General features: G+C 39.0%; 1 long non-coding RNA gene across 2 annotated transcripts; it reads right to left on the bottom strand.

The window, feature by feature from the left end:
- Window positions 1-9,350, bottom strand: LOC117810143. 2 transcript variants are annotated; one of them, XR_004630722.1, is made up of 3 exons: window positions 9,266-9,350; window positions 721-815; window positions 1-362 (listed from the first exon to the last, which is right to left on the bottom strand). It is a non-coding gene; the product is annotated as an uncharacterized LOC117810143 (long non-coding RNA). The 2 variants fall into 2 exon arrangements; XR_004630721.1 differs by lacking the exon at window positions 9,266-9,350 and adding an exon at window positions 2,439-2,464.
- Window positions 9,351-12,537: the final 3,187 nt, after the last annotated feature.

Genomic DNA, 12,537 nt, shown 5'->3' with positions numbered 1-12,537 from the left:
TGTCTTTGTAGTGGTTCAGATTTAATTTACAGCAGTAAATACGCATATACACCACAGTCTGCATTTCTGCTGTTCTGACAGAAAAGTACCTTGCTGTGTTGATGCAGAGTTTATAAATGCTATCTCTTCCATATTCCTCTGTCATTTGTGTCATCCTGCTGTCTGAACTCTATTTTGGTCACTTCTTTCCTGCGCTCATGCTCCTCTCCCATACATCCTTCTCTGCACAGGCTCTACTCGTTCTTCTCTTTATTCACTCTATCCTCTTCTCCTCTCCATGCCCTCGATCTCTCTCTCTGTCCTCCATCACCCTCTTCTCTGAATGTCCTCTTCTTTCTTGTCCTTGTTTTATGCAGCATTTTCTATTAATAGATATACAGTATATATATATAACAATCCAGGTTCATCATTCATCCTCTTCTTTCTAATGAAATGCACCAGAAACTAGATATAAAAACAATTTGGCTTTTCAGATTTTATACCCTTAAGTCATAAGGTCCATATTGTGTGTTTGTGCATGCATGTGTGTGTTTGTGTGTGTATGTTTTCTGCCCCCTATTGGGGCTGAGGCCAGTGACACCCTCAGGGCTGTGCAGTCCAATCCCCTCCATGCTGCGTTTCTATAGGATTGAATTAACCTCCTGCCTCTCTTGACAATGCACATACACATAATCATGCAGTCTCTCTCAGAGACACACAAATACACGCACATATACTCACTTTGTCTATGCCAATCACCTTTCCCCTGTCAAGGCTATGTGATTAGCTCGGGGCACCTCAGCAGCTATCATTTAGATTCACCTGCGGGAATCAACCTGCAAAATGCACAGAATTTGTTTATTTATTTAGCCTTAAAAAATGGTCACTGACTCCAGACACACAAACATTAATGTCATAAAAAAAATTCTAAATTTTACTGGTAGTAAAACTTGCTGCTGCATTTATAGATTATGTACCTACTTCATTCCAAACCTATTCTCAGAAAACGTTAGCAAGCCTGTACGGCACTTTTTTTTTTTTATCATTAACAAAGACTCAACATTATACCACCATAATCAAGCACTTGGCAAAATTTGATGACAGTTGCAAGTAAGAGCAGTCATTTAACAGGCAGAAACTTTGAACGGAACCAGACTCATGAGGAACAGCCATCTGCCGAGGGAAAGTTAAATAGAGATAAACTGATTACCTCCTTAAAAACAAACTTTCAACATTGTCACTGCCTAAATAATCTTAGTCTTGTCTGCCGCAATTCTGTATAAACTTAAAAAGGTTAATCTTGAAATGTTCTACTTGCAATAATGTGAACAATTACAACATGGCAATCCCTTTAAGAAGTGAGAAAGGAACACAGATAACGTTCAAAACTATAATTTAAAGAAAATGTTTAGTTAAGTTTAAGCTTATTTAGGTCTTCATTAAAAAAAATCCACAAAAAGTGAAAAACATCACAGCCCGTCTCTTTTTTTTCACATTTTTTTGTGTAAATATCAGGTAATTTTTTTACTATTGTCGTTTTAAAAGTCTAAGGAACATGCTTACTGTTCAGTGAAATAGGGCTTTAGTGGTCAAACACTTGCAAGGAACTCTTCATATCCGTCTCTTTAGGGCCTGAGCCCCCTAAGGGTCTGATCCTGAACTCGCCCCTGAGCATGACATCATTGTCAAATTGTAATTATCATTACATATTCCTTAGTACGTCAAACTGGAAATTACATGTTTAAAGTTTCCTCAACATCACTGAATGCTATTTTCCCACATTAACAGTATGCCAGTTGAAATACAGTGTGGTTAATACAAGTTGTGTTTAAAGTAAGGGGAACAAAAAGCACTTGTTTATAGAGTAACTAAAGTAAGAAGCAGGGTTTCACTGCCTGAGAGGGCAACACTGATGTACCCGTGTCCTGTGTCCTGAATCCAACAATCTAACCACGGTGAGGTACAAAGTTTAACCAACAGAGGTCAGCAGAAGTGGATTTTTATTAGGTTTAAAATTGTTCTTGGAAGATTTGAATTGATTGCCTTTAATTTAACACCATCTCAGTTAAAAACCCCACTGAACATTCAGTAGATGTTACCAGAATTTCCACGTCTTTACTTTAAAACAACAAACTGGCTTCTTTTCATCACTGGTATGTTTTGCACTTTTGGTAAACAGAACAGGTAGATGGAATACTCCAAAACTCCCATGGATGAAATGTTTTTAGTATTAAGTAGTGCATGTTGGGAGTTGTATGTGGCTAATGTTGCTGACTCTGCAGGAGTAGATTAAAAACAAAGGTTCACATAGTTTTGCCTGTTTTGTTTCCAAAACATGATACTGTTTGTGGTACAGCACTTTACCAAATTAAAGATTATATGTAGTTTTAACTTTTTACTGAACAAAACTTTTACAGACAGACAGAAAAATGTTTTGTGCCATTTTTTCAGTCACTCACCTTTTCTTTGTGTTCTCTTCATTGTGTTCACCTAAAAGAGTCCCAAGGCTACCTGAGCCCCTATTTGAAAGTTCCGGGTGATACCATGTGGTAAATGGAGTAGGGGTGTTTGTATTCTTAAATCAGCCACTTAGTTTTTAAGAGCAGCAGACTACTAACATAAGATTAGGATGGATGTAAATATTGCGTTTCTTGTGTTTGTGTCTTCTGCTGAGTCATGAGGAGGAACAGTTTTACTTTTGTCTTTGGTAGGGGTCCAGTTTGTTGTCTGTTGTAGGCTATTTAAAGCTGACAACTTCTGTCAAAGGTTGCTGCTACAAGTCTTGACCCATGGTCTATGGATCTTCAAGTAACCTTCATAACTGCACCTGATCACTGCCTTAACTATCCTGCTTTTAGAGTCCAGCTCACACAGCCATCCCACCATGCCTTTTGGATTTAAGATGTGGGTTAATCTTTTCAACATATTAAATGTTAAGTTTCACCTAAAACAGAAATTATAATGAATTACAACCAGAATTTAATGGATTTTTATTTTGGGGCATTTTAGCCTTTATTAGATAGGATAGCTGAAGACAGACAGGAATTGTGGGGAGTAGAGAGTGGAGGAAGACACACAGCAATGGTCAAGGCCGGGATACAAACCATATGACTGTATAAATAATGGACGTAGTATCCGTGACATCACCCATCTGTTCCTGAGTACTGTTTTGAAGCCAATCGACGGCGGCAGCCATATTGGAAATGCGGAACTCAACCAGGATAGTGTGACGTAAAGGGGCGGAGTTTGAGCCCCCTAGCCAACAGCTATGTGTTACCGACTGGGAGTCAAGTCAGTCATGTCCTTATTTGGGCAAAAAATCCAAATCTTAATATCTTCTGAACTGTCGCGTTAGAAATTCACCCCCCGTACAGTGTGTGCCGATAGAGAGATTAGCTACGTAGAGCATAGCTGTTTTTTGAACCAGGCTGTAAACATGTTTATAAATACTGCTAAGATCGTCTTTTTTGAATTGGTGTCTATGTGGTTTCCGGTGTTTCTGCAGCCAGCCTCAAGCGGATTCTCGATGAATTGCAGTTTATAACACTTCCACATGGGCATCATAGTTTGAGACCGGAGGTTGCCGCTTGATACAAACAAGCTAGGTGAGGACTATATTCGCTGTATTTGGGGCACAACTTAACCACTGATCTAATGCTGCTGTTTTATTTTTTATTTTCTTCCTTTCTTTTTTACCTTACAGGTATGTGTTATTAACAAACACTTTAGACCTGGTAAACTGTAATTGTTTTTTCTGGGAAAACATGGCGGCTGCTTATCAAACCTTCCAGCTATCTATTGGCCACCAGTGGGTGATTGTAAGTGCCACTAATTCACTGTCCAGTGACACATCAGACTATTTATTAAAGTACACTAACTTAATGAATGGCCCATAGAATGGAGAGTTAAAACATTTACTGTCCTAAGAGAGAGATAGAGAGTAATAGACAGAGAGAGAGGAGGGGAAGGGGGAAAGAGAGAGAATAAATGGCTCCTCATATATGGAGTTAAGACGTTAAAAGTGCAAATAGACAGCTGACCCTCTTACAGCTCGCACATGAGGCCCAGACGCAGACGGCACCCCCTCAGCCACTTTACACCCTGTGAGATATAGAGGGATGAGGGACAGAATGAGAAGAGAGAGCGGAAAGGATGGGGGACGCGATGACAGAAAGAAAATGGAAAGAGGCAAGAGATAGAGGTGAGGCAACTGAACACGGGTGATTTATAGTTACAGTGAATAAAATTTAAAAAAAGAGAATGATGAAAAAAGAGGGAAAGATCATAGAACAAATGAGAGAGAAAGACAATGTGTACAGAAAAGAGAAAAGGAGGGGAAATTGGTAAGAACACAGAACAAGTGAATCATTGCACTAATGAAGGTCTATAAATTACAAGTAGAGTGGCCAGCTAGTTAGCATGTAAGCTAAGCAGGCCATATGTAATATGATGGAGAGGATCACTGGAGCGGACAGGACAAGGAGAGAAGAGAGGAGTGTAAAGAAAAGACAAAGACAAACAAGGAGATAAAATATCTCTCGATCCCTCTGTCATACTGTCTGTTGCCCCCTCTTTTAAAGACAGTATCTGTTACATTTACAAGGCAAAAAAAGGATGGAAATGTGAGTTTATAACAATTATTTGATTGTTTATGTATAAAGTTTTTTTTCCTGTAATGTCTGTAATGTGAATAACTTACATTTCCACTTCCATGCCTACATTTCTTCTATAATTTTCTCCATCTTCGGCCAGATTCATGCTCTAGTTTGTTACACTGTGCCCTGGTTATTCTCCTTATCTGTCTGTATGTGTGTGTGTGTGTGTGTGTGTGTGTGCGTGTGCGTGTGCGTGTGTGTGTGTGTGTGTGTGTGTGTGTGTGTGTGTGTGTGTATATGTGTGTATGTGTGTGTGTGTGTCAGGGGAGCCAGATGCTGTGAAAGGCCATTACCACCGTGAGTCCATGTCACCAGGCCTGTGAAACCCGAGGGAACCCCACCACTGATACAAGGGGATACAGGGAAAACACACACACACACAAAACACACACACACACACACACACAGACACACAGACACACACACACCAAGCTTAGATAAATATAGATGTACAAATAGGGCTTACATATGACCTAATGTGGACCAAAAAAGTAAAATTATAAATCAAACACGCCAAAGGTAACACAATACACACACACACACAAAAACACAGACATACCAACAAACACACACACACACACACACACACACACACACACACACACACATACACACACACACACACACACACACACACACACACACACACACACACACACAAGGGGGGATAAATAGCCACAAAAACAGTCATCTGAAACACCATCAGTGTGAAGCGGCCACACATTAGCACTTTACAGGTCACAGCCCCTAAAAGTCATCCTCAGAGACTGACCCTGTTTGGTGCTGTAGTAGAGATAACATCCATACTTTGACTTAAAGCCATAAAGAGTGCTGGGGATATCCTGGAATTCACTATGAGGTCTGAATCAGCCTGTTTGTGCAACTGTGCAGTTATATATTTTTTAAATATCACATTTGTATAGATACAATTACAAAACCAACCCCTGTGATAAGAAGTGTGTTGCCATTGCTTCCTCTGAAATCTCTAAGGTGCCCTAAAACCAAACCTCATATTCATGTTAATGCCTTTACTTTAACTGAAGCCTCTTCCTTTGGTCCTTGTTTTGTTGCTCCTAAGGCTCATCTTGACATCTTCCTGATTCCCTGATTTCTAAAAATGTAGTGTCCACCCCAATACTGAAAAAGTTGGGACATTGTATAAATATTGATAAAAACATGGTTGATGGTTTGCAAAAAATGTAACTGAAAAGCTTAAATTTTTATGCAAAATATATGCAAATTTATAATTTGATGCTGGTAACATGTACAAAAAAGTTTGGACAGGGAAAACAAAATGCTAAGAAAGTTAAGTAACGCTAAAAAAGTACAAGTAAGTGACATTACTGGGTTTAAAACATGCAGCAAGCTCCGGTCTGAAAATATTAGTCCAAAGCGGAAGTGCTAAAAACTGCAGGTCACCGAGGATCAGCTTGAGGCTGGCTCCAGAAGTACTGGAAACCACATACACACCAATTTAAAAAAGACTATCTTTACAGCAGAAATAAACATGTTTACAGCCTTGTACAAAAGACGAGTGTAGTCTGGATAGCTCATTTCTCGATCGGCACACACTGTACCGGGGGTGAATTTTTTTCAAACACAGCAGTTTCAAAGATATTGAGATTACGAGTCTTCCAATGAGAGGCACAGCTGACTTGATTGAAAGGCGGGAACACTGAAGCTGTTGGCGAGGAGGCTCAAAGCCCGCCTCTTTACCTCACAATCGCTCAACAGCAGCAATATGGCTGCCACTGACGATTGGCCTCAAAACAGCGCTTCAGAAACTGCGTCATGGACCCTACATTCATATTTTATACAGTCTATGGTTTAAAACAACTATTCAGAACTTCATCTGGAAAGATAACTGGACCTCTAAGCTAAGAATTTAAAACTGTACCATGCAAAGAGGAAACCGTATAATCTGGAAACACTGGTGCATAGCCCATTTGAGATGGACCAAGGCTCAATTGAAAACTGTCCTGTGGTCTGACAATTCAAAATGACATTCTTTTTGGAAATCATGGACACTGCACCCTCTGCTTTAAAGAGAACAGAGACCATCCAGCTTGTCATTAGCGCACACTTCAAAAAGCCAGCATCCATGATTGTTATCAGGATGCAGAAGTAACCATGGCATGGCTAACTTACACATCTGGGGAGGCACCATTAATGCTGAACAACATATACTTGTTTTGGAGCAACATATGCTGCCATCCAGACAGTCTATTTCTTCAGGGAAGCACATTCCATATTTCAGGTAGACAATGCCAAACCACATTTTGTTTGAATTACATAAGCATGGCTCTGTAGTAGAAAAGGGCTGGGTGCTAAACTGTACCAGCAGTCCTGACAAGTCACCTATTGAAAACATTTGGCACATCATGAAATAGTAAAAATGAAAAAGGAGATCCCAAACTGCTGTGCAGCTGAAATCCTGTATGGAAAGTCTGGCTCATCAAAATGATGAACAATGACAGATCGGGGTTACAGCCTCATTTCTTAAGCTTTAATGCTGTGTCACTCATCGGTCAGTTGTGCTTAACAAAGGAAAACAAACCTGTGCTGAGTTTTATTTTTCTTAATGAAACACAAAAACATTGAGCTTTAATACGGAAGCATGAGAGGAAAAGTGAATAAAAACAGGGAAATAAGTCTGGGAGGAGATCACGAGAGAAAAGAAGCGATAACAGAGGAAGATAAAGGAATAAAAGATGCTCAAAGAGAGAGACAGAGAGATAGAAGGAGAGGTGTAGATGGAGCCAGAAGGTGGAGGAGGAGAAGAGAGGAGTTAAGTTGGCCATTAGCGATGCAGCGTGTGGAGCCCACTCTTACACGCGTTCCACAAGGTTAACGATAAGAGCCCCTCAGCATCTGAAATGCTCAAGTAGCTTTTATCGTATCATAATAATGAATCAAAGATAAAATAAAATAAATGAACTCCAAAAGGCAAGCAAGTAAAATAAAACGTATGTGTGGGTGACCAGGCAGCAACCCAAACAGAAAGAAGAGAGGAGAAAGAGAGAGAGAGATGAGTGGTTGAAAAGGAAGAAAATCTTGCTCTATTTTCTGCTAATATCTTCTTATGTCATCTGGTTGAAAAATATTTGCCTGCAGGTCAGGGCTCCCCCTGTTAGAAAAAGGCTTCTTAAAACGCTTCACGGCTCTCCGCTACATTAAATATCTGGCCTCTGCATCCCATTTACTGCTGCTGGCTATTAGAGGAGGGAGAGATGGAGAGAGAGAGAGGAAGAAATAGGGAAGTATTTGAGGGGATAAAGAAAAGGGGGGACATATAAAGGGAAAGAATGATGCTAAAAAAAAAAGGAAAACAAAGCAGGAGTAAACTATTAAATGGACTTCGAGCCACAGCCACAAAGAGCAAAGGTTAATATTGAAAACACAGCATGTAAACAGTAAGAGAAGAAAGAGAATATATAGATATTTTAAAAATATTATATAGCAGCATGTTGTACTGCAGTATGTCTGTAAGTGTGACTGTGTGTGTTTAATGCCTTTGGCAAGAGCAGGAGATCAAGCCATTCAGAATGGACAGTAGTTAGCCTCCTACTGCAACAAGCTGTTACCACTTCCTCCTTCTCCCCTCCCCCCCCCTCTCTTCCCCTTCAGCCCACTCTTTGTCATCCTTCACTGCTTCCCTTCCTTTTTTCATATACATAAAGACAGTAGTTGAAACACAGAACAACAGTGGGACACTAGCCTGAGACTCACCTATATGCCTATGTTGAAATGCTCTAGAATAAAAGATACATTTGCATTAAGCTAATCAATAAACATGATCCACACTGAAAACCTATGTATCCCTTAGCAAACCACTAATAAAGGGATAACATAAAGTGAAGTGAGAGTAAGAATCCTGACAGGGTGAGCAGGATCTGGGTGTAAGATAGGTCGTGTTTACCCAGAAGGGATTCTAACTCCCACCACCACCAGCTCACTATAAATGCTCTCACTTATAGCTATCAACACAAGACATGAACAGGTTGACTCAAAATACTGATTTAAAGAAGATCCATTGACTTCAAAATGATTGATCTATAAAGCTAAAATGAAACAGTCCCTACGATTCCAAAGTGAGTAATGCTTCTATAACAATGGATTCTTATATAAGACAGTTGACACACCTTTGAACATACAAATGATGTTTAAGTCACAACTTTTAACATTTTTTGCTGTCATCATTACTCCTTATTGTTTATGTTTCTTAACCCTCCTGTTATGTTGCGGGTCAAATTGACGGTTTTTAAATTTGAAAAATCCCCCCAAAAATTGTTAAAAGTATTTTTTCAGTTTGAAACTCCTTCTGCTTGGCTTAACAGGTGAAATGAACATATAACATAAAAATTGTTTATTTCTAGGGTGGTGCTGAGAGCTCACAGCACTGCAACTTAAGAAAACACGTGCAAAAAAACAAAACACAAGCAAATTAAGAAAACATGTTCATCAATTTGACAACACATGTGCAGCATTTAGAAAACACGCTGCCAAGACCACAACACAACACATTAGAAAAACACGCTGCAGAGACCACAACACAACACATTAGAAAAACACGCTGCAGAGACCACAACACAACACATTAGAAAAAAATATGGTTCTTAATAAACACTTACTTTTTTATCTCATTTTCCAACACCGCTGACGGTAAGAGAACCTTAATAGCGCTGTGACTCAAAATCTGCGTCAACAACAAGCATGTCCAGACATGTGCATCACTTTTAAGTGTCCTCTGGAAACACTTCCGTTGGTCTTTGCAGCGCGTTTTTCTAATGTGTTTGCTTTTTGCTTGTGTTTTGTCTTTTTGCATGTGTTTTCTTAAGTTGCAGTGCTGTGAGCTATCAGGGCCACCATACATTTCACATATTTGCAACCCCCACCCCTGCATGTTTATATTATATAGATACTGTTTGTGGGTCAAAGTTGTGGCTAAAAGGGGTCAGAACTGTCAAATACAAATTGTTTCTTTTCAATAGGTAATTTTCAAATGGTTAGTAATGGAGTTAATAATGAGATTAAAAAATGTTTATTGGGATTTTTTGGGGGTTCTGACACTTTTGGATAATTGACCCAGAAACATTATTGCTGTTCCTGAGAAACAAAAATAACAGGAGGGTTAATGTGATTTTTTTCCTGAATCTCACCATCTGGAAACAGAAACTATAGTTCTTTTTTTTTTTTTTTTTACCACAATGCTTATTCATTTAGAATGCTAACATTTTTGCCACAGTGTCAACAGGCAGAGGTGAAGAAAATCTTGTGGCACACTTCACTTTCACTTTGCATGGATTGATTTGATATGACAAGTGTGATCAGGCTGTCCCCGGTGATGCTTCCAATGTTGACAATCAATCACTATTGTTATATTGTTTTGACTAATCAGAATTAACACAGCCAAGTAATAAAATGCAACAATAATCTGAAATGGAGTGATCAAATGTATCATATTTAGAGCAATTCTTGGTCCTCTTTATTGTGCAAACAGTTAAGAGTTTTCTTTAAATCAAGTTTGGTGTTGGCACAAAGTTATAAGTGATGTTTAAGTGTTGGGATGATTAGATATTTAGACTGTCCTGGATGAGCGTTGGGAGCCTAAACACCAGGAGGGTTACACTTGAAGAGTGAGGTTTTGTTGGGTCCTGTCTTGTGACATTTGCATTTGTTTACTGTTCTCATGTTCTCCATGTCTGATGAAGGGCAACGGCCCAAAACGTTACTTGTAGTGATATGTTTCATCAAATTCATATTGGAGCAGCTTCTGGTGTTTGGACTATCTACTTTTAATGTTTGATGTCTCTGTCCAGCAGCCAGCACTGTGAGATCTAGATGCACATTACCTCTATCCTTTCATGTTTTTACTCTTCTCCTGACTTTATTATGTTTGATGTTTTTGTCCTCAAGTTGGACTGATACAAGAAAATGTAATTCTTACTCTGACATTGTAAACTAGGTGTGCTTCATTTAACACTGAGTAAGACAACTAATGCTGGGTAATATGAGGTATCTGCAGTGTCTATGGGCACATAGTCCATAAGGTGGAGCTGCCACCTCTCTCTTGCTACTGCTCTCTTATCCATCTACAGGTGTGTTGCATTAAGGAAGTCAGTGCGTCATCATGAGTAAGGAAACAGGACTGCATTGAAACAACCCAGACTCTGTCACTTGCAAAGGATGATATGATGCAGGAGTTTTAGTTTGAATAAGAGATCAATGAGTTGTAAAGGCTTGCCAGGAGATATCAAAACAGAGGCAAGATTTTAATCTTTGGAAGGTAATTATTATTTTTTCTTCCTTCATAAAATTCATCGAGGGTGAACAAAACAAAAGGACGGATTTGATTCTTCACCTCGGAGACAGTAAGGCCAAGTCAAAGCTTTTTTGCAGTGATTTCATATCGGAATGAATCACAAACACGATCAATAAAGAGACAAAGAACAGGTGTCAAAACTGGAAGCCTGGTTTTAATTGATATTGCTCTACTGTAATAATCCTGAAAGGCATAGTCTGGAGTAACACATGTAATGTTTCAACCATAGTAGTTTAAGTTACAGAATCATAGGTCTCTCTTTTTGCATTGAACAATATATACAATGTGAAATAAATACATTTACACAAATGGACATTATTGTTGGAGCACACTTGTATGATACACGTCACAAAAATATACAGGTTATTGTTTCTTTTTTTTTTTTTCGTTTACTGATGTGAAGCACATCTAAAATCTACAGACATGTTTTAATAACACTACAGGGTCTTGTACACAACTCTTCTCCACCACACAAGGGTCCTTTCCTCTTTTAGATATCCTTTGTATCCAAATGTTGCTCTCTCCCTTCAATATTTTCTTCACATTTGCAAATTCAGACTGCAGGGGAAGCTGCAGCACGAGTGGCAGTTAACATTTGGGGAATAAATACAACTAAATGTCTAAACACTGTAGAGCTGAAGATGGACAGAGTCTGGCATTAGCAGATATTTCAGGGGGCAAATGGATGTTCCTGCTTTCCTGCTATGCCAAATAAAACTTATCCTCCTGTTACAGCTGAACTATTGCCACACAGAGTATTTGCAGCTAATTGATCTAAGTTCCAGATGAGGGCGGTAACATGGTGCCCAAAGTGCAACCAGGTCAAACTCTTTCTATCAAAGCATTTGCAAAAGAACCCCAAACAAAGTCCTTCTTTCGGTGCTCCACAGTTTGGTTTGATGACATGTATACGCTCTAAACACTAACTGCAGGGGAGCTCTGAAAGCTACAGCAGCATTTGGAAGTGACTCAACACAAACAAGTGCAACTCTTGTCTCGTCATTGTACAGTCAACAAAATATTGCTTTTGAACTAAAAAGATAAAACACTTTAGTCTTGTACATCTTAATAATATTTTGGCTATGAGCAGCAAGTTAACAAACCTCTGAAAGACTCACATAATCTCCCTCCTGATGTCAGCTGGTAGATCTGTTTTAGTCTTTTAGAATAGCAGCAGTCCTGCTGTCATGAAGAGTTAAAGCAGTGACCTGTTGCCTATCATGGTGATCATTTTCAATATGCTGATGATTTAGTATTTTGTTACAGTTAAATAAAATAACACATCACAGTATGTGCTGCTGGCAGAAATTGGTTCATGTTAAAATCATGGCTGTTAACCAAATCCAGCTCAGCCTCAATCATGTCAGGGAGTTATCTTCACTTTCCTCCACCGTGTTGCATCATTTAGAAGTACACAGGATTGACTTTCAAATAAATAAAACTACACCAAAAGAAAAATAAAAGAGTAATAAAAGAGCACCTTTCTTCAGTAAGTTGTCTGCAGATGAATGTGGATAAGAAACACCTTCTTTTGGACAAGATGGTCAAAGAGAAATCTAATCTGTCTTCGGGGAATTCTTA

This window comes from Notolabrus celidotus, chromosome 3, assembly GCF_009762535.1.
Source record: "Notolabrus celidotus isolate fNotCel1 chromosome 3, fNotCel1.pri, whole genome shotgun sequence".
NCBI lineage: Eukaryota > Metazoa > Chordata > Actinopteri > Labriformes > Labridae > Notolabrus > Notolabrus celidotus.
This window is presented reverse-complemented; position numbering and strand designations above follow the sequence as displayed.